The 22,844-nt window shown below is 46.3% G+C and overlaps 1 long non-coding RNA gene across 1 annotated transcript in view; it reads left to right on the top strand.

Moving 5' to 3' along the window:
• The window catches only part of LOC115900270, a 47,724-nt gene that overhangs the window by 21,676 nt on the left and 3,204 nt on the right, over positions 1–22,844 (top strand). The window contains exon 2 of the long non-coding RNA XR_004059916.1: positions 20,615–20,729. This is a non-coding gene — a long non-coding RNA (uncharacterized LOC115900270). The remainder of the gene's footprint in view (positions 1–20,614; positions 20,730–22,844) is intronic.

Below are 22,844 nucleotides of genomic sequence, written 5' to 3'. Positions count from 1 at the left end.
CTAATTTTTTCTTATTTTTTTTTAATGTAGAAAATTACAGGAGTGAGCCACTGTGCCAGGCCTATATATTTTTTTAATCCTACTGTCTTCAGTAAACATTGTACCGTAGGCATTTCCTGAGGTCTTAAACTCAGTGGCAATACTGATTGAATGGTAACAGAGTGTTTTGACAGGACCAACCCTCTGTTGGACCCTCAGCTGTCCCTTCCATTGCCTGAGATAAACCTAAGAGCTCCTGACTTCCAAACCAAGAGGCTTCATTTGAGGAACAGGATCAGGGCATTGAACTCCATCTTCTCAAGCAGAACTAAAATGGTTAACTCAGCCCCAATCCTTTGCCGCCTGCACAGAAAGGTGGCCAGGAGGCTCCATGAAATGTTAATCATTCTAAGAGATCACTACCTACAAGTAGCAGAAGAGTCATTATGCTTTAAATAAAAACGCCTCTTCCCTGTCATTTTTTATCAGGGAAAAGACTCATATTTCTCCCATCAAGTGTTCGCTTGGCAAGAAACTCACCTAATTCAGAAACCCTTCCAGCAAGGGGGATATGTTTTTCTCAGCAGCAAATGACTACAAACACATCTGCATTGACAAGTTACAACTTATATCCTTCTATGGTGTTTTTGCTCTTTTGAAAATGTTAATAAAAACTTAATGTGGAAAAAAACCAACTTTTTCCAAATATGTGTACCAATGGGCCCGAGGCAACTCATACTTTCTTATGAAATAAAGTAGGTCACTCACATCAATCATGTTGTCTTAGCACATTTTTTCCAAATTAGGAATTTTCAACCCATCATACCAACTTATGGCATCTCTTTTCCAAACATTTCCTTTTAATATGCTCTTTAACATGATAAGCAAATCTAATAGAATGCATTAGTGTCACTTTCCAGTGATGGAGTGTTTCCTCCTGTTGCAATCCATGATGACTTCAGGGAAACATTTTTACTAGCTCCCTCTGTAACAGCGATTGCTTGTCAAAAATATGACAATGGCCCCAAAGCTGTCAAGATCACACTTGGGTGTCAGCCTTAGAAAGATTACCAGGAGTTCCTTCCTTTCTTCTCCATGTGTCATATACGTAGAAATTCAAAGGATATGTGTGCACCAAAACAAAATCATAAATCCAGATTGTGTACGTGAGGGGAATGTTTAAATATGGACTGTCAATTCCTCAGTACTGTGTATGAATTCATCCTATCCTATATAGATCAAAAGCTTGTACTGGGCTTCGTTTGAAAAGCACATTGCTCACAGAACACTTCCAAATCTCCTAGATCATGCAGAAAGGGAGGATCCTTGGGTTAATATGTGTGGGATTCTCCAAAACCAATTGCCATCTTTTGCAAGTGGCTTTGGACCCTGTGCAACTCTCCTTATAACTCATTTGAGATAAATATATTTGCATGTTCATATATTTGACAACGTTTGTCTGGCAAAAACAGGGTATTTGTTTCCCCTTGGACCTCTGGTTCTTGGGCTCATGTGTTCAGTGTTAGCACTTGAGTTTCTTGAGGGATTTTTTTTGTTTCTTTGTTTGGACAGAGTTTTGGAAGAAAACATTTGGGAAGGTTGGAATGGGAGAGGTTTATAGAGTGCCCAGGAATTCAGCTGTTTCAGGCTTTGGGCCACCCAACAGGAAAACATCTGAATGGAAAAGGGAAGTTCAGTCTGTTTTCTGGATCTTTGGCCCCCTGGGCCTTTCATCTGGACATGTGGGGTCATGTAGACACTGGTTTACATTGCCCACACCATAAACCACATCACTTCTCCTTCATGCCTTGGGGTGGGGGCAGGTAATGTTATGGACTCTGACTGGCTATAGCTTCCTGACACTGCACCACTATTGTCCGGAGCTAAAGACTTGGGGCTGTGTGTCCTAAAAAGCATCATTAACTCATTATTAACAAAAATGACTGTGCTGGGGCAGTGGAGGATACAAAAATGAGACACAGTTCCTGTCCTTTAGCAGCTTGAAGTCAGGCTTGATGTCAAGTAGAAGGTGATGAGAAAAAGGAAAAAATTGCCCAGAGGTCAGGCACTGTGGCTCAGGCTCATGCCTATAACCCCAGCAATTTAGGAGGCCAAGGTAGGAGGATTGCTTGAGCCCAGAAGTTTGAGACCAGCCTGGGCAACTTAGGGAGACCTATCTCTACAGAAAATAAAATATTAGCTGGGTATGATGGTGCACACCATCATGGTCCCAGTTACTTGAGAGGCTAAGGTGGGAGGATCGCTTGAGCCTGGGAGGTGAAGGCTGTAGTGAGCCATGATTACACCACTGCACTCCAGCCTGGGTGACAGGGCAAGATCCTGTCTCAAAAAAGAAAAGAAACGAAAAGAAAAGAAATGCCCAGAAACTTCAAAGGAGGGAAAGGCTGCCACCAGGTAGAGGTAGATGAGACAGAAGATTGGGGCAGGGACGACCTTTGAACCAGGCCCATGTGATTAGGCTTTGAATATGCACAGATAGGGAAGAGCATTCTTCAGAGCAAGATAAAGGAGCAAGCCTGGGAAAGCATGCAAGGAGTGGGGGCGTGACAGACAACCCAGGACCAATGGAAGGCAGGCTGCAGGGAGAGAGGCAGAAGAAATCAGGAGAGGCAGGTCTCAGCAAGTGTGTGCAAAGTCTCAAATGCCAAGCTAAGGGGAATAGCCTCTAAGGAGTGCTCCCCGTCCCATGACCCCAAAATGATTCTGTTCACATCAACACATTTGTCTAGAAGATTATTAGGGTGATGATGTTTTCCTTGCTGCATTTGAATGCCCCCAGTTTGCTGTTTACACTTCTCCTTCTACACATAGGCAAATGCTATAGTAAATAAGTTTTTCATTGCCATGGTTTGAAGCACAGTCTTGGAAACTCCTGCTAGACTCAAAACCATCACTCACAGTGGTTTAGGATTCTCTCAAGTTATATTGTTTTCCATGAGTTGATTAAAATTTGTAGACGCGGCCGGGTTTGGTGGCTCACGCCTGTAATCCCAGTACTTTGGGAGGCTGAGGTGGGTGGATCACAAGGTCAGGAGATCGAGACCATCCTGGCTAACACGGTGAAACCCCATCTCTACTAAAAATACAAAAAAATTAGCCAGGCGTGGTGGCACACACCTGTAATCCCAGCTACGCAGGAAGCTGAGGCAGGAGAATCACTCAAACTCAGGAGGCAGAGATTGCAGTAAGCCCAGATCACGCCACTGTACTCCAGTCTGGGCGACAGAGTGAGACTCTGTCTCAAAAGAAAAAAAAAAAAATTGTAGACGCTGCTACTTTTCTTCTGGCCTATGGCCCCAGATGGGATTAAGCAATGCAACACTTCAGGTGCTTTGGTAGATGCATTCACTTGTTTGACAAATATTTATTGAGCAACTACTATGTACCTAACATTGCTCTAGGTGTTGAAGATGACATGTGTTAAAGAAACAAACAGGGTCCCTTCCTTCACAGGGTTGACTTACTGGTGGGAAAGACAAAAGGTGAACAAGATAACTTCAGAGAGTTATAAGAGAAATAAAGGAAATAAGCAGAGAGTTGCAACAGAAAGTAACTGGAGGCAAGAGGACAGCCATACAGAGAAGCTGGTCAGAGAAGACCTGAAGGCTAAGGAAGAGAAGGAGCCAGAGAGGTAAAGAGCTGGGAGAAACACACCAGGTGGAGGACATAGCAAGTGCAAATGAGGTGAGCTAGAAAAAGCCAGTAAGCAAGAGGGAGCAGGAACAGATAGGGCTGGAACCTAGCAGGAGCAGATTTGGGATTTGAGGGACACCAGGAAGCTCCTGCAGCGTTTTAAGCTGGGCAGTGACAGAGCTATGAATGTTGGGGTGCCCGCTTAAGAGCCACCACTAGCCACCATCTGCTCTGGCCTTACCATGGCTGATGTCCCCACAAAGACAAAACGAGTGCTCAGAGTGCATTAGCTTTTATTTTTATAACAATCTTTGTACCCAAACCACCGCAGCATTTTTAATAACAAACTGGCAGAGAGTCAGACATCTGTACTTGAAAAAACTATCCAAGCCAAGTATTTCTAAATGTTTTATATTTACTTGTAACATTAGAATAACCATGAAGTTGCTTTTTGCATAATCGGAACCATTCTCATTAGGGTTTGACAGATCTTATCCTTCATGAACTCAGTCGTGGTTTTCATTATGGCAGTGACATTGATCTGACGGGAGTGAATCTCTCCTTGAATATTTGTGGGAAAGAGGGGAAGAAGTTGAGAGAAGCCAGGGAAAGCTATAGGAAAATAAGAACTCTGGAAAGATAACCATCAACTTGTCACTGGAAAGAACCCAGGCTTCAAAGTCCAGCAGAGCTGGGCTAGAGAAAAAGTTGGATGACCTTGGGTAAGTCCCTCAAACTCTATGAGCTTCAGCTCACTCACAGGGAAAATGGGGATGATCACAGAACCCCCTTCCTAGAGTTGTAATGAGGTCTGATATGGTTTGACTATGTCCCCACCCAAACCTCATCTTGAATCATAGTTTCCGTAATTCCCACGTGTTGTGGGAGGGACCAGGTGGGAAGTACTTGAATGATGAGGGCGGGCCTTTCCTGTGCTGTTCTCATGACAGTGCATAAGTCTCATGAGATCTGATGGTCTTATAAAGGGGGAGTTGCCCCCACACATGCTCTCTCTTGCCTGCCACCATGTGAGACGTGACTTTGCTCCTCCTTTGCCTTCCACCATGATTGTGAGGCCTCCCCAGCCACATGAAACTGTGAGTCCATTAAATCTCTTTTTCTTTATAAATCACCCAGTCTCAGGTATGTCTTTATTAGCAACATGAGAACAGACTAATACAGGTCTAAGTGAAGTCACACACGTAAGGGGGCCTGGTACAAAACTGCTTTCTGTTGCCTTCCTCCAAAATTAGTATTTAACATCCAATTGTGAGACAGCACCTATACCTATTTATATCTTTTTCTAAAGTCAGGTTGCAAGATATAACAAATAAACACACAGAACACCCAGCTAAATTTGCATTTCAGATAAACAACGAATAATGATTTAGTATAAGTGTGTGCCATGCAAAATTCAGGACATACTTAGCGTAAACAAGTATTTGTTGTTCATCTGAAATTTAAACTTGAACATCCTACAGTTTATCTGGAAACCCTGTTATAAAGGTTTACTGGTCCTAAGAACATTAAGAAAGAGTGTTTTTGAGATCCAGTCCAGTCTTTGTAAGTAAACTGGGCATTTGTGTCAGAGGCAGTTTGATGTCCTTGTAAAGACTATGCCTAGAACAGACCTGGCATATAGTAGGTGCTCAATAAAGGTGTATTGGCTGAGCAGGTAAAAGATTAGAAGACCTTGTCACAAGTCAATTCAATTTGGTATGTGTACACATTTTAGACATGCCTTCCAGATCAAGTATCTCCTTTACCTGAGGTAGGTAAGAAGACAGATCCCCACCTGCTACCCCAACCCCCACTTCCCACTGCCAGAATCACCCAGAATCCAAAACAAGGATGGTTTCCAGCTTTTGTCGTCCCTCTCAGCCACCTGCAGCCATTCTGGAGCCAGGTTTGTGTAATTCACATCTCAGTCTCTGCCTTAGCTCCTCCCATGGCTTCCCCCAAAATAACATGGGCTACAGGAATGTTTCCCCCCAACTCATTTCACACCTTATTTTATCTAAAAAGAAGGTAAAACTTCCAAGTGCAGAGTCGACCCTTTTTCTCCCCTTCCTTCTGGCAAATGGGGGCCATGTGGGCTGGGAGGTGGGGACAGGTGGAGTTTCTGGCTGGGAGAGGCTGCTGGGGGAAGGTAAAGACAGGTGTGGCCTTTTGAGCCCCCCAGGCCGGCAAATGTCTACATTTCCTGAGAGGTGTGAGCTGGGAGGACTTCCCCAGGAATCTCTGCTGGACTTGTCAAGAAAGGATCCCAACATCAAGAAAAAAAGCCGGCCAGTAAATTCCTAGTGAACTCATTTTCTAAGACTTCTGAATGTGTTTTGAATTTTCTCTAAATTAAGATAATCATAAAAGGTTAAGATATTTAAACAGAACACCACCTGATCCCAGGGCTTGATTTGTATGCTTAATTAGTTCCCGAACATATGGTTCAGAGCTTCTTATAAAAACAGGGTAATGACTCGAGGTATATTTGGGTATTAGATTGAACGATGTTAAAGGGACATTCAGACCCATCTCAAAGGCCTTAACCTGCCCTTGATCTGTGCTGGAAGCTTTTGCTGACATCTGTTTCAAAGAGATATCAAAAAACTTTCCAGTGGCCTCATGATAAAACAAAAATCCATACGGAGATAGATATCAGGCATTAAAATACTTAGGATTCAGCACAGCCTGAGGAATGTGTGGCCCTAGAATGTAAGTGGGGTGGGTGGGGAGGGGGAGGTTGAGGAGGGGCTCCCGCAAAGATGCAAATACAAAAAAGGCTGAGAGTTCAGTGCCTTGGTGCAATGTGGAGAAGGAGCAGATGGGTCACAAATGTCCCCAGGGCCCTTTGTTCTTTCGTGTGTTTCAGTCCCTGGTAATAAATCAGGTGCTCCTGAGTGTGGAACATAGTTCAGGCCACCAAGAGTCACTTCCTCAGTTCCCACGTAGCCCCAGTGTTCCCCTACCCCAACCTGGCAGAAGGGAGGTATTGCCCTGACTCACCCCAATGCTCTGATCTAAGTTGTGTGATGTGCCTCTGACCCCCGCCACATCCACATTGAAGGGGTGTTGCATGTGTGTGTGTGTGTGTGTGTGTGTGTGTGTGTGTTTGATTTGGGGTTTTTTTTTTTTTTTGAGGTTCTCTTTTGTTGTTGTTTGTTTTGAGACAGGGTCTTGCTCTGTTGCCCAGGCTGGAATGCAATGGCACAATCACCACTCATGGCTGCCTCAACCTCCAGGGCTCAAGTGATCCTCCCACCTAAGCCTCCCAAGTAGCTGGGACCACAGGCATGTGCCACCACATGAGGCTAATTTTTTTCTTTTGTATTGACAAGGTTTCTCCACGTTGGCCAGGCTGGTCTCAAACTCCTGGGTTCAAGCAATCCTCCCACTTTGGCCCCCCAAAGTCCTGGGATTACAGGTGTGAGCCACTGTACCCAGCTATATATATAATTTTTTAAAACATATGCTTGGTCTGCATAACACAATGTCCAGACAAGCCCACTCGCCAACTTCCAATCAGATTTCTGCCCCTAAACCTTCCTTATAGAGGTGAATGGATCTATCCCATTTGTGAAAATTTGAGCCACATGTGAGAAATGGCTGTCCATTAGGCACAGTCACCAAGGGCCATGAAATAGGTCCCAGGGGGATGGGGCCATCCCTTTGGCTTCAGTGCACCATCACTCTCCCCAAAGTCGCTCACTCATCCACACACACTCCCATCCTTTTACCAAGTACTCATCAAGCATCTGTTGTGTGTGGAGTACGAGGCGCAATGGAAAAAGCAGAGCTGATTTCGATATTGCCCTGCCCTTTAGAAGCTCCCAAAGGAAGGAGACAGCAGATACAGGAAGACGTGTCTGTGAGAGGTGTGAGGATCAGATATAGGAAACATATACTTCAGGCAGAATAGTCAGGGCGTCTTTACAGACAAGACATGGCGTCTGCCCTGGGCTCTGAACGCTATACCCATTTGGACAATGGTAACTGAAGATGACAAGGAACTCCAGGTGGAGGAATAGTGTGGACAAAGGCCTAGAGAAAGGAAACCACTGTATGGCCCCCAAACAGCAAGTTGCTTTCTGGGTTACGAACACCATACACATCCCCGTTCATCTGATCTTCAAACATCCTTGTGAAGTCCACGAGGAAGGAGTAATTATTTTCATTTCACAAATAAGAAAACCAGGGTGCACAGAGGTTACATGCATTTCCCAAGGTTTCACAGCTCAGATGCAATGGAACCCAGACTCAAATTCAGGCTTGGACTCCCCAGATCCGCATGGGGCTGAAAGGTTAAGACAAAGGTCAGATTGCAGAAGATCTTAAATAAAGACTAAGGAGGTGGCTCTATTTGCTGTGTAGCCCCTGGGAGCCACAGAGGACTTTGAGCAGGGCTGGAAGATCCATCAGGCAGCTGTGAGCAGAAAGAGGCTGGGGGTCAGCTATGAGGGTCCCTCAAAGGTTATTAGGGCCAAACTGGGCCAGGTGCCAGAGAAGGAGGAAAACACAAACGCAAGACAGGGGAGGAAGGCTCCTGTCATGCAGAAGGCAGCAAAGAGGCTCCAAGCACCATTGCACCTGTGCTTCCAAAGAGCTACTTCCTCCCAAATCCATCAGAGACCTCAGCATCAATGACAGCTCCAGTTTAGAGAGAGTACAGTGACTCAGGCACATCCTTATTTAGTCCTCAAAACAACCTTGTGAATTACCCATTCTTATTATCGCCATTTTACAGATGGGCAAACTGAGGCACAGAGTAAAGTCAACAAGGCAGATATTGCTAAGGAACTTGACCGTGGCTACTCAGGGAGGAAATGGAAACTCGTGATCACTATTTCCAACTGCCCCCATTAGGCCTCACATGCCACTCAGATGGCCAGGGATGGGGGGCTCCCCGTCATCCATCAGAGCACATCTGCCTAGCGACCCCAGGCCTATAAAACCCTCCCCAATCTGGCCCAAAGTTATCTTTTTCCTTCGTTACCTCTCCCTGGGCCCCAGAGTGATCCCGCTGCCACAACCCAGCAAGGAGGAGGCCAGATCTAGGCTGTGATACAGAGAGGGAGAGTCCCTGTGAACTGGAGAGCCATCCTGGGGCGTCATAGCAGGAGACCTCAAAGCTGGACCAAGCTGAGTGGGACCAACATCAAAGCCAGCGGCGCGTGGCACAGCAACAAGGAACAGAAGTGAGCAGGGGCAGGGCTAGTCCCATAGGAACCCTGGCCAGGGGCCTCTCTGTAGATCTAAGACACCTCAACCCAGGGCTCAAGGCAGAGGCCTCCAGCCGCAGTTGTGCCAAGACCTCCTCCTGTCCCTGGGCCCCCATGCTAGGGGCTGGGGGGACAGTGAAATGCAGGCTGAGAAGTTGTCTGTGAGTAAATGAGAGGTTAAGCTCTCAGCCCAGCTGCCGTGGCCTCTCCTCCCAGGAACCTCTTCAACCCACCGCTTCTTTCAGCAGCACGTTGGGACACTGTCACACCCACACCCTCTGGTATTGCTGCTTTCATCTTCCTATGCCAGTGTAGATCCCTCATAGCTTGGTCTGTCACACTCCTCGTGGCTCCTGGCATAGCACCATGCACATTTTAGGACTTTCAGAAATCCTTGAGACCCGCCTGACACACAGACACATCCTTTGTGTGGCCAGAGGTCCATGAAAGCATTCAGGAAGTCATTTCGTAAGAGGCAGGATGGTACACAGCATGGGAAGAGCACTGCCCAGGGAGCCCAAACCCAGAGTTCTAGCCTGGCTTTGCCACTGACTTCTTGAGCAACCCTAGACAGATCACATCACCTCAGTTTACCTACCTGTGGCCCTAAAGCAAAGCTAGCTAGTTCCTACAAAACTCGGACCTGCCAAGTCTAGGCACAAATTGTGCTTCTCCTTCCTTCACCTTGCCTCTTGAAAGAACTGAGTGTTGGGATTCTCTCACCACCTCCTCTAAGAAGTCTTCCCTGACTACCTGCTACAGTAGCCCCCTCCCATCTCCCTGAAAGTCTCAACCATGTCACTCTGAGGTTTCCATCTGACCTTTTCCTGTTTGGATTTTTTTTTTCCCCTTTTGCTTCTTAGCTGCCAGCCCTGATAGGATGTAAGTTTCAGGACAGCAAGGAGTCAGCCTGAACTGACCTCTGCTGCTCCTTGCTCAGTCTCCAGAGCCCAGGGTAGTGCCTGCATGGGACAAAAGCCACCTTCTTAAGCACTCAGTACATGATAGTTATTCTAGTTATTCACTGTTTCCAATGAATAACTGTCATGTATTGAGTGCCTAAGAAAGTGGCTTTTGCCTATTGACTGTCTCCCGTGGTAAGTGCCTCAGCTCCGTGGGAGCAGGGACCTTCTCTGTGTTGTGTCGCTGTACCCAGTGCCAACCATAGGGCCTGGCACATAGGTTCTATTCAAAGGTATATATTAAATAAACTTAGTCAATGTATTAAGTTGAATAAAGGGCTTTCCTCTCCTCAAGAACACTTTCAATTATTTGGCCTCTAGTTCTACATTTTGAAAGTTGTTCATCTACCAAGGCACTTATAATGTATTCATTGCTTTCCTATTTTAAAAACTTAATTCTAACTTGGCCGGGCACGGTGGCTCATGCCTGTAATCCCAGCACTTTGGGAGTCCAAGGCAAGCAGATCACCTGAGGTCAGGAGTTCGAAACCAGCCTGGCCAACATGGCAAAACACTGTCTCTACTAAAAATACAAACATTAGCCAGGGATGGTGACGGTTGCCTGTAATCCCAGCTACTCGGGAGGCTGAGGCAGAAGAATCACTTGAATCCAGGAGGTGGAGTTTGCAGTGAGTCAAGATCGTGCCATTGCACTCCAGCCTGGACAACAAGAATAAAACTCCGTCTAAAAAAAAAAAAAAGAAAAGAAAAGAAACTTATTTCTAACTGCAGTCCTATCTTTCAGGCAGCTCCTGACTACCACAAGATATTTAGCATCACTGTTTCCAGCTGATGTCATTCCAGATTCCTGCAAAGGAAGGTGACATGTCAGCCCAAGTGATCTTGCTGGGAGTAACTATACAATCTCCATTAGATATTAAGAGATTGCAAAAATGCTCAGGGTTCCACAGAACAATCTCAGCCAACCCTGGAGCCCCAGGATCCCTGGACTGGCTCATCCCCATTCCCACCAGCAGTGCTCTACCACCAGAGCCTGAGACAGTGCCTGTGACAGAGCGGGTGCTCAAGTAATACTAATATTTGTTGAATGAATGAACAAATGAACCATGAGCACTTTTCTGTGTCATTAGACATTCTTCTTCAATAACCATGGTTATCCCTCATGCCTGAGGAACTGCCAAGCCTTCAGCCCCATCCTTTCTCACTGCTGCAGAACCCACAGGCGAGGCTCAGCACCAAGTCAAAGTAGCGAAGGAGAATAGGACAGCTTTTGGGTACTATCCAGTTGGTGTCTGGCCCCCAAAACATGGAGTACCAGAAAGCTGGTGGGGTGTAGAAGTTGCTCTGGGACTGTGTGAAGCAAGTTCAGATGTGTGAGCTACAGCATCACTGATGCCACGAAATTCTGGCCGTGCCCTTGGGATGATCACATTGCTGTTCCACGTCTCTCTTCTAGTTGTTGGTGCTAGCAGTCTGACTTCCTGGGCTTGCGGCAGCTTCACTTCAATCTCTGCTTCCACTTACACATGGCATTCTCCCCTCTGTGTCACGTCTTCCACATTTCCCTCTTCTTAACAGGACTCCAATCATTAGATTAAGAGCTACCCTAATCCAGTATGACTTCATCTTACCTTGATTACATCTCCAAAGACCCTATTTCCAAATAAGACCACTCTCACAGGATCCAGTAGACATGAATTTAGGGGTGATACTTTTCAATTCAGTGTCTTCAGCCCCAGAGAGAGGATTAACTATGTTGGCACTTCAGCCTAAGGGGGAATCAGAATGGAGGTAGTGGTGAGGCGTTTCTCTAGCAAGCGTGCTGTGAGCTTTGGCCTGGAATTCTAGAACTCAAAACACTTGGAATAGAAAGGACAAGTTCCAGTCTATGGGAGACATCCTTCAGACAGTCCAATCTGGCTTACCTAGGTGGTGATAAGATTTGGGCCATTATCCTGGATTCTGAAGTTTTTTGCTTGAAGGATATTCAGAGGTTGCACCCACCATCTTCTCATCCTATAGTTGAAAACACTGAAGTCCAGGGAAATAACAGTATTTTCCTTAAGTTGCACATTTGGTGAGTGGCTGAGTCAAGTCAAGAGCCCAGCCTCTTCACTCTGTCCAGTGCCCTTCACATGTGGTCACTTAAATATTAATTCTAACAATAGTAGTGGCACCTATGGAATCAGGCACCTATGGGAACAGTTTTCAGGGATCAGGGAGACTTAAATTCTTCCAAACTCCTCATGGGCCTCTCATCAAAGACACTTCAACTTTAATAATAATGTTATTATTTGATTACAGGTGTTTTTTCAACCCTATGAAAGTGTGAATAAAGGCATGTTTAGAAAACTTTGCAAATGTCTTTTTCTTTGTAACATATGACCTAAGCTAATGCAGTAGGCTTCATTTGCAAATGTAGCTTCAGGACATGACCCCTAGTTACCCACTTCCTTTCCAGCCAGTCTGCCCCCCAAACTCCTCCAGCATGGAATTCTAGAGTCTAAAAGAATAATGGCAATGCCACTGCTACCTCCTGAGTGCCTGGAATATGCCAGGCTCCATGCTAAGTGCTGTAGATGAATTATCTCATTTTTCCTTCCAACAGCCCTTTGAGGGAGGAACTTCTGTCTAGCAGATGGGGAAACTGAGGCTGAGTTTGGCCCACAAGCATGTTTTTATTTTATATCTGAATGTCTGTAGGTAGAGCAACCACTCTCCAGTTGTCAAAGACTCCATCATCCCGTTTTTGTAACCACACTCACCTAAAAAAAAAGGTTTTCTTTTAAACAGCTTTATTAAGATATAATTCACATCCCATACAAGTCATTCAAAGTGTATATAATGGAATGGTTTTGAGTATATTCACAGATATGTGCCACCATCACCACAGTCCATTTTCGAACATTTCTATCATCTCAAAAAGAAATCCCATACCCTTTAGCTGTTACTTCCCCGTCCTACCATCCCCTACCAGCCCTAAGAAATCATGATTCTGCTTTTTGTCTCTGTAGATTTGCCTATTCCAGATATTTCATATAAATGAAATCATACAATAGATGGCCTTTTGTGTCTGGCTTCTTTCATTCAACATAATGTCTTCCACGTTTGTCTACATGGTACTGTGTATCAGCACTTCATTTATTTTTATGGGTGAATAATATTCCATTGCATCGATAGACCACATTCTCTTTATCCATTCATCAGCTGATGGACATTGGGGAGATAATATTTTCTTGGTACTTTGTGCCAGTCCCTATTCTAAGTGCTTTATCTCATTTAATCCTCACAACAACCTTGTGAGGTAGGTGCTATTGTTACTCCTGTTTTACAGAGAAAGAAATAGAAGATGTTATCTAACTTGTCCAAAGTCACACATCTAGTAAAGATCTGGTTGGCCACTAAGTGAAATTCCCAGAGGCACACAGTCCTCTTTTGAGTTGTGTCTTCAGGGTAATGCATACCCACCTCAGCCTGCTTGTTTATCCATAAGTGGAATCAGAAATGGCACAGGGAGGGACAAGGCATGGTGGCTCCCACCTGTAATCCCAGCACTTTGGGAGGTTGAGGCAGGTGGATGATCCGAGGTCAGGAGTTTGAGACCAGCCTGGCCAACATGGCAAAAACATGTCTCTGCTAAAAATACAAAAAAAAAAAAAAAAAAAAAAAAAAAAAAAAAAAAAGCCAGTTGTAGTGATGGGTGCCTGTAATCCCCAGCTACTCAGGAGGCTGAGGCAGGAGAATCACTTGAACCCGCGAGGCGGAGCTTGCAGTGAGCTGAGATCGCGCCACTGAACTCCAGCCTGGGTGACAGAGTGAGACTACGTCTCAAAAAAAAAAAAAAAAAAAAAAAAAAAAAAAAAAAGGAAAAGGTACACAGAGGACCTTCTCTCTTCATTACCTGCCCCCCAACTTCGCTCCTTCTCTGAACTGTCACCCAGTCAGGAACATTCTGGAAAACTACTTCTGTAATACAAGCATCTTCTTTCAACAAATGATGTTGGTCAACAAACCCCCTCAAGGGGCAGTATTTGGGCCCTGTAAAATCCTCGGTATTTGGGACCTCACTAGTTCAATATTTGTGATATTTTCAAGAAGTTAGGCTGGGCTAGAGTTTGATTCAGTTAGCAAAATTTTCTTCTTAGATAATGGAAATTCATAGTATACACAGGGTTGTAGAAGGCAGGTTTAAACGAAGTGTTTTCAAGCCTCCTCAAAAATAGCAGAAGTACCAGGATCAACCCAAGGGCTAAGAGGCAAGTTGTACACAATTCTTGTCTATTCTTTAAGCAGGTCTCCTAAAGACCCCACAGGCAACCCTGCCAATGGGATAGTGAAAACGCTCTTCATACTGAATGTGCCATGACTGCCTCCCTTCCAAATATGTTGGATTTCAGACTCACCCTCTGATTCTCTGAACCTAAGTCCTGGTACTCAGTCTTATTCTTCTATGGAAAAGCTTGTCTCCACCAATCAGATATTCAACAGAACTAAGTAGTGAACCACAAAATCCCCCTTGAGCCATGTCGGGCTGAGAAACATTGAAGATTAGGTCCTAGCAAGGGAGCAGGAGGAAAGAGCTCTGGAGGGAACTTCTGAACTTGAAGCCTCCTTCTTCCTTTCACAAAATCCTGTTATTCTTTCCACAGAGAAATTCCGCCCAGCTGAAAAGTCTGAGGGCCGGGGTGACAGCCCCGCAGTCGAGACAAGCCCTCAATACCTTAAGCCTATTGAGTCCTGGTTGCCTTTGATCTAGGCATTTCCTGTGGTCCAGCCAGTGAGAGAATGAGGAGTGTCTACTGATGCCAGTATTTCCAAAATGAAAACTTCTACTTCTTTCTAGAATCTTAGACCCTGGATTGTAACAGATCATGGGCTCAGGCTGCCCCACTCCATCCTGGTTTGGGGTTAATTATTTTAAAGTCACAAAGATTTCAATCTTCTGCAGCCTTCAAAAGGATGCCTTTTATCCTGTCTGCAGAGCAGCTTCAGTGACGTTCTATTGCAGGGAGGGGGTGACAGCAGAGACCCAGCAAAATACAGAGGCTTCTGACCCACTGCACCGTGGCTTGGACCGGCCCCACTGGTGTGGATGCTGAAAATACCGGGCAGAGAAAGCTAGAGATCTGAGGCTGAGAACTGACCTTCTCTGACTGCTTTTGTAGCTGACTTCTATCTGGGCCCCTGTTTCTCCCTCCACAAAATGAAACATTCAACTGAAAGGGACTGCAAACAGCTTTCAACTATTTTTGCTAATTCTGATCTATTGGTAGAGGCTGACTGGAGTTCTGTATTGAGGATTTTGAGGCTTAGTAGAAGACAGAGCTGGGATCAATTAGCAGTGTCTGCTGTGAGCAAAAGAAAGAGAGCAGTGACACATTTACTTACCATATATTTGCCACTCCTGACATTGACATCCAAAGTCTTCTTTGGGTCAGATCTTGTGTGCTTTTATGATTCCTTTCACCTGTACTGTTTTCTTTGCCCTTTGCAAGGACCTCTCTAAGGGGCTGTTACCACCTCCCCCAACCAGGAATTGACAGTGGTCTAGAGATGATTGCTTATAGGGTTGGGTCACGTAAGTTAGGGGCAACAAAGGTCAGAGGAGGCCAGAGCTCTCCTTGAGACTAGAGATAAGCCTAAAGGAGAGTGTTTCTCTAATCAACACTGAACTGAAACCTATAGGGATAAAGCACAGCCAATGTGGATAACCCCTTCCAAGATTACCCACCACTAGATAAACGTAAGGCGTGGCCTCCATCTGTCTGCTGTAGGCACGGAGGACTGAGAAAGCAAAATTCCACTGGAAAAAGTGAAAAGAATTTTGAGCTGAGGCCTGCCGGGAATGGGGCCGTCTCCCAGTCTATAAAGTGGTGATGGCGACAGTACCTCCCGCGAGGGTCATTGTGATGATGTAATGAGATAATGCATTCAAAATGCTCAACACAGTGCCTGGCATCCAGTAATCAATGCCTAAGCAAAGCGATCCAGTAGTTCACGGTATTATCCTCTGGGCTCACTCTTTGATGGCATTGGGCCTGAGTATATTAAATCTCTTCTGAAACTGGCCCTCCCATTGGCAGGGCGGGAGCTTGCTATCTCACCACTGAGGCCCTGCGTTCGCCAGTTCCAATAACACGATTAGTCATTTTTCATTCCTGAGATGTCTACCCATGGGTGGGTGCATGTGTGCATGTGTGAGTGTGTATGTGCCTTTCAGAGAAGGGGAAAATCCATATTCTCTCTCTTCTGACCGAATTAATCAAATAAATCTTCTATAAGGAGCTGCTAAATGAATCACAGATGGCTCTGCCCTTTTACAGGTTGCAGAAAGCACCCGTTACAGTTCTTTTAATTTATCAGAGGAAAAAAGATGCCCTCGTGTGCCCCTTCCCTCTTGCAATAATAATCAGAACCAGTCTATTTTCCAAGGGTCCGAGACTCATTTTCAAAAAATGTGTATCAATAGATGTAACAGCGGGAAGATTATTTTGCCAAGTTCCAGCCTCCAGCATGGGGAAGGTGCCCTGGCTGGGGAGAGCGTTTATAAAACCACATTTAATAAAAGCGAGTGTTATATTAAGTATGTTTGCTAGTGTATTTAAGCATATGGTTTCCATATCAGGCATAAAGATGCCAAACACATGCTTTACCTTCTTCCTAACCTTTCCTAGAGACGTCCTTTCTAGGGGGTGGTGGGATGGGAGGAATTTCTGTGGATGCGAGTGTGTTGTTTTGTTTTGTTTTTTACAATTCTGGCTCACATGGAAAAGCACTGAGGAATGTTCAGAAAACATGTGAAGACTCTGCCTTTTCTACTTATGTAATTAGCCCAAGAAACTCGCCTTGCTGACTTTCTTTAAGTGTCCCAACATCCTCCTTGAGCTCCCTTGCCAAGGCGCTAGGGTCTGGCTGATTTTAAAGTGTGAATCAATTTCAGCTGCAAAGAACTTGAGCTCCTGGATTTTAGACGTGAACCCTTTGGTAAAAACAAGAGCTCCAAGAATGGCTGCCCAGCTTTGTGTCCGCATGAGTCCTGGCTTGCAGCAACCCATCCAGTGATTTTCTGCCCACAGATCCCCTTTTTGTACCTGGGCTGAGCATTAGAGATTTTATCCTTTTTCCTGTAGGTCAGAGGCAACCGTCTATGGCCCTGGAGTCATGGGGTCCCTGGAAAGGCAGCTTGAATGGGTCTCCATGGCCCCCCACCATAAAACAATCCCCAGATTCTGAGATCATCCCGGAAGCCAAAATGCCAAACTAGGAAGGGGGTTGAGGAGGGGCCTCTGCAAGGAAGCCGCCCAGCCCACCCCCCACACCAGCAAGCAGATTTGCCTAGGCGAGTTATAAATCTACTGGTACCATTTCTTTTTCGTCACTTGCCTAATCCTGTGCCCTTCGTTTCATGTGCTGTAATTATTAACATCTGCTTTCTGAGCCTGGACCGCATGGAGTTTGCAAAGGCAGTTTTCAGTCCAGAACAATGGTGACAGCTGTTTCATTTAGCCTCGGGCCAGCACTTCCTGTTCAGTCTACATCTGCCCTCCTGTGTCCAATTTCTGTTTCAGGGTTTTGTGTTTTGTTTTCTATTTTTTTCCCCTTCATCTGACCTTGCTATATGTTTAAGAAGAATTTCTAACTTAGCACTGCAGCTAGGATTTCTAGCACATATGCTTATTACATTGGCGAGAGCCAGAGAGAGACAGGAGAAAGCCTAGATTGTCTCCAGCAACCAACACTGTGGAGGGCAGGGACAGAAGGGAGGGCTGGCTGGGGACCCGGGAACCAGGCTTGAAGGAAATTCTTGGGGGCTTGGAGGTGGGGACTTGTGTGACCTCTCTAGAACTTAGACACAGGAAAGACGGGCCCAGCTCATCTGTGTCCAGGCCCGGGGGGCTTATTTGGCAAGGGGTCACCCAGACATCCCACGGAGGAAGCCCGTGTGTGTGGGTGGCCACCAACATGCAAAGGCCCCGCTTCTTTGGAAGTCAAGCAAGTTGCAGAGACCCAGATTCACTTTATCCCATGGAGTCACCAGCGTGCCATCAAAATCCCTTTTAATTTGCACAGGGAGATGCACAGAACGGGAAAAGGAAATGCTATGGGTAGGAAAATAAAGGACTTCAGCTTTAAGTAATCTGCCCAGACCCCTTCCGCATACCTGGCTGTGTGTGACCAAAGAGAAAGGAGACTGCAGCCCACTCCTGCCCCCCATCCACCCCACCCATCCTAACTCCATCTGATCCAGGCTCGGGGTCCCCAGCTCGGCTGGCATACAGATGTCGAGTTATTAGCCGAGACCCCACCACAAGCGCCAGGTTAGAGACCTCAAGATTTGTGAAAGCCGCCTTCAGGCATTGCTGGATATTTCTTGCCAAATAGGGCAAAAACCAATCTCTGCACGGAAAACAACTTTCAGGAAGGTGTAAGTGTCCCGCGAATGTGCCTAGCAGAGCTTGGGAATCAGGGAGGGAGCCGTGAGTACTCAAATCAGGACATGTGGAGTCTGCATCTGTGCCTTCTGTTGGATCTGGGGGTGTCAGGATTGGCAGAGGCTCTGGAGATCCACTGCCCCACTTCTTTAGTTTTCTTAACAGGTGAAGAAACTGAGCATCAGAGAGAGGAAGTGACTATTCGTCAGCTGTGACTGGGTCTAGCTTGATTTCAGAGAGAAACACAGAAAGGTCAATCTGTGTCAGTTCTAGGATCGTGAGGTGTTTTTAGCATCTCAATATGAAGTGTCTCCTTCAGTCCTAGGCCCTGTCCACCCTTCTAAGTGACTCACATTAAAATAACTCAAGACCTCACTCCCAGATGGAAAGAGTGAGGCAAGTCGGGGGGACCTCGGCGGCAGCCATCAGTGCTGAGGCCCATGCCAAACCCATGGCTCCCGGCCGCCGGAGGACTGCTGAACCCACCAGCTCCCAAGAGCAGAGTCAGTGCTGACCAGACACCACCCAAGGTTCTGGGTGGACAGAGGAGGGCCCATGTCCTCCAGAGGGTAGGCAGACAGAAAGGAGAGAGGCCGCTGCCAGGGATTGGGGTGCAGAGCCAGGAAAGCCGAAACCCGAGGGCACTCACCATTCCTGCACCTTGATTTGAGCCTGAAGTGGCCACAAGGCCTGACCCAGGCTGGCAGAGGCATCACAGGGCCGTTCCCTAAACTCCAGAAGCACAGCCGGGGCCTGTGCCTCTCCACCTGCTGGGAGCCTGCTCCAGCCCCTGGGCTCCTCCCAGCCTGACCGCCCAGGCCCCTGGCCCTGCCCCCACTCCCTACCCCTGGCCGCCCCCTCCACTCTTCCTTCCTTTTCTCACTCACTCTTTTTCTTCTTAAAGTTAATTGCAACTTTTTTCTCAGGGCCTTGATCTGGATAAGCCACATCTCATTAGAAAAAGATTTAGCTGGAGCCAAAGCAGGCTAGAGAAGGAATCCCTAATCAACAGAGAAAAGATTTGGGTGTAATTGCTCTCTCCCGCCATTCTCGCCCCCTCCCTCCTCCAATCTTTTTCTGCTCATTAATCTGAAAAGAAAGTCGCAGTCTAATGTCTTGGTGTTCAAGTATCTACCTCTGCATCAAACCAATTGAAGCGCTTTGGGGCTTTTGAAGGGGGGTCTGTATGGAGAGCATTGGCTGTCGGGGTGCATGGGGGTAAAATATTTTGGTTGTTGGGGACTGTGTATGATGCTCGTTGGTGGAAGGAGTAAAGCTGTTTGGGTGTGCATGTGGGGGGTGTGCGAAGTGCTTTGGCCGTTGGGGCATGTGAGTGTGTGTGTGGACCCTTTGGTTGGGGTGCGTATGTGTGTAAAGCTCTGTGCGTGTGTATATTAAGTGCTTTGCTTATTGGGCAGATGCATGAAGCCCTTCTGATCTCTGGGTTGCATGTGTGAAGTACTTTGGTCGTTGGGTGCATGTGTGTAAAGGCTGTTGTGGTGTGTGGAGTGCTTGGTTGTCCGGGTGGGTGTTGTGTGTTTGTGGGTGTAAAGGGCTTTTGGGGTTGGATGCGGATAGGTGAAGTGGCTCATTTGTTAGTAGGTGGGTATGAAGTGGTTTGGCTGGTGAGGGGTGCATGTGTAGTCCTTAGTTGTGTAAGTGTGTGTGTGCATGCGTGCGTGTGTGAGAGGGAAGCGCTGTTTGCTGGGTGCATACGTGTTACATGCGTGAGTAGCTGCTTTCCTCTCGCCCCAGTTAAACCCTGACAGATGCTTAAATGGTGATACATGGAAAATGAATTTCAGAGCAAACCATCTTCCCAGGCAGGGACCCTGGATCCTCTAACACCCAGCAATGAAATGGTACAGCATTTGCAGGCTCTCTCTTCAGAACTGGGAAATTTTTTACAACGACCATTTTTCATTGGTGGGGGTGGGGGAGATATTTGAATTAGTTTTTTTTTTTAATTGAAAAAATTAATTCATGTTCACAACGAAAAACAAAAAAGCAGGAATACATACTCCTGGTAAAATGGGAATATTACAAGGGGCTAGAGAATGAAAAGTCAAGCCCTCTCGCACTGCTGTCTCCGGCTCCCCTCCCCAGTCACCCATTACCAGTAACTTTTGTGCCATCCCAAACACAGGCCCTGTGTCTGTGTTCCATGTTGGCCTGTATTATACACTTTGCTTTTTTCACTTCAGAGTACATCTCAGAGATTGTTCTCTGTCAGCATAGATTTTATTAATATTGTATTTTTTAACTATAAAATTAGTTGATTGGGGAAAATAAGATGCCTCTATTCTGGATAAGCCAAAGTATTGGGAACCAGGTCTCTCCCTGTAAAATACAATCATGGTACACTGGTCTGATGCTGAGTCTCCTGTTTATTGCCTCACTTATTCCTCAGAAAACCCCGAGAAGGAGTTACCACCCCACTCATAGAGGAGGACACCAATGCAGAGAGAGGTTGGGTCACTCACCAAAGCCACACAGGACGTGGCAGAGCTGGAATGTGAACCCAGGTAGGCTGAATGCAGAGCTCTGGCCCTCAACCTCTGCCTTCCAGAAAAACTGAAAAGGAAGGAACTGTCTGGGAGCTGGGAGTGAGGGGAGAGTTAGAGGGGTCTCTACCACCCCTAGACCCTATGGAGAGCCTAGAGCCCTGTGTCTGAGCTACCCCACCTGCATTTGTCACTCTCCATGAGCCACAGTGACCATTGCTGTCAGGAGAACCCAAGCAGATGCTGGCTCCCATCTCCCAGGCCAGGCCCCTGAGGGTGAAGCGTGGCTTGAGCCTTTTCATGTTTCTGTGAGCACAGCCCATGCACAATTGCACCCCTTATACCTGCTTATTATCAAATATAAGTCGCGGTCACGGAGGTGGGGCACTCCTGTAATGAGGGTATTTCTGTTGAGGCCACAGAGTTGAGCTGGGCGCGGCGAGGTGAGGCTCCAAGCTGAAAAGCAAAGACAACATTCCACAGACCAGATCCCTGAGCTCCAGGTTGCCACAATACCAAGCCCATCCCGAGGGAGGATGTGATCTCTCCACCTCCCCCATCACCCCACCATCCTCTGCATTCCTCTCTTACTGTATCTTAGTCTGCTGTGCAGTTATTAAGAACACTTCCACCACATCAAGGACAAAATGGACATGAATATTTGCAGAGAATGGGAAAGACCTGTTTGTGGTGTTGGAGGAAACCTATCTCGAAAGGGAATGTTTTCAAAGACAGCCCAGAGGCCTGCTGATGACAGGGGAGTACTAGGGACTTGTTGGGCCAGGAAGAAGGCCATCTCTGTTCTGTTAGGGTCCCAAATGATGACCATCTACAAACAAGGTGTAGATACAAAGATCCTCCTAAAGCAAAGAGCCACATGCTCAAAATGCTATGGAGGCAGAAAACAGTCCTGTCCCATACAGCAGCCCCTTGCCACCTGACCAGTCCAAACTGAGATGTGCTGTAAGTGCAAAACACACACCCCATCTTGAAGACTTAGTGTGAAAATGAAACAAAGTATCCCATTAACAATTGGATATTGACTAGACATTGAAATGATGGTATTTGGAAGGTACTGCATTCAATGAAACAATTTATGAAAATTAATCATGGTGTGTGCTTTGGTTCCCCCTTTACCTTTTTTTTTTTTTTTTTTTTTTTGATGTGGCTATTAGAAAATTTAAAATTACAAATGTGGCTACCATTACATTTGTATGGGACAGCACTAGCTTAGAATCTAGCCTTTCATGAATATATATTGCTACCCCCATTTTACCATGAACAAACCAGCTCAGAGTTGAGTGGCTTGACCAAAATCACCAGCTAATAGCCACAGAAGCCAGAGTTCACATTATGAGAGGCCAGTGATTCCAGCTGGACAGTCTACTAGTTGATAAAACTCCTAAAATAAGAGAGGTGGTGTTATTTTCACAAGCTCTTATGCAAAAGTGTTCAGTGCCAGCAAGGACTGAAGCAAATGTGGAATCTGAGGAAAGCAAACTAAAAGCTTGTGATTGGCCGGGCACGGTGACTCACACCTGTAATCCCAGCACTTTGGGAGGTCGAGGTGAGAAGATCACTTGAGCTCAGGAGTTCGAGATCAGCCTGAGCAACATAGCAATACAATATGATGACCCATGTGCCTGTAGTTCCAGCTACTGGGGGTGGGGAGTGCAGAGGAGGGAGGATTGCTTGAGTCCAAGAGTTCGAGGCTGCAGCGAACTATGGTCGCATCACTGCACTCCAGCCTGGGCAACAGAGTGAGACCCTGTCTCTAAATAAACAAGCAAACAAATAAATAATAAAAGCCTGTGCTTGACCTCCTGACATTGGTTGGGAATGTTAAAGGCACTGGGTTGCTCTTCCTGCACAGGGACTGGGCAGGCTTCTGTGTAAACTTAGCCAGTCCCTTCCCCTCTCTGGGCCTCAGCTTACCCTTCTGTCAACACCGAGTGGTGGACTAGCTGTTCTCTGAGGTCTATCAGGACACCTTGGTACATCTCAGGGGATTCCTCCCCTGCAGGGGCGAGGGAGCACCGAACTGGGTCCATGGGCTAGTGACAACCGCTCTCGTGTCATCTGTGAGTTGGGGATGAGAAGAGGGTGAACTTCAGAGATTGGCACTGACAATGAATA

Source organism: Rhinopithecus roxellana, chromosome 11 (genome assembly GCF_007565055.1).
Source record: "Rhinopithecus roxellana isolate Shanxi Qingling chromosome 11, ASM756505v1, whole genome shotgun sequence".
NCBI lineage: Eukaryota > Metazoa > Chordata > Mammalia > Primates > Cercopithecidae > Rhinopithecus > Rhinopithecus roxellana.
Note: the sequence above shows the minus strand (reverse complement) of the source record. Positions and strands in the feature narration are given on the sequence as shown.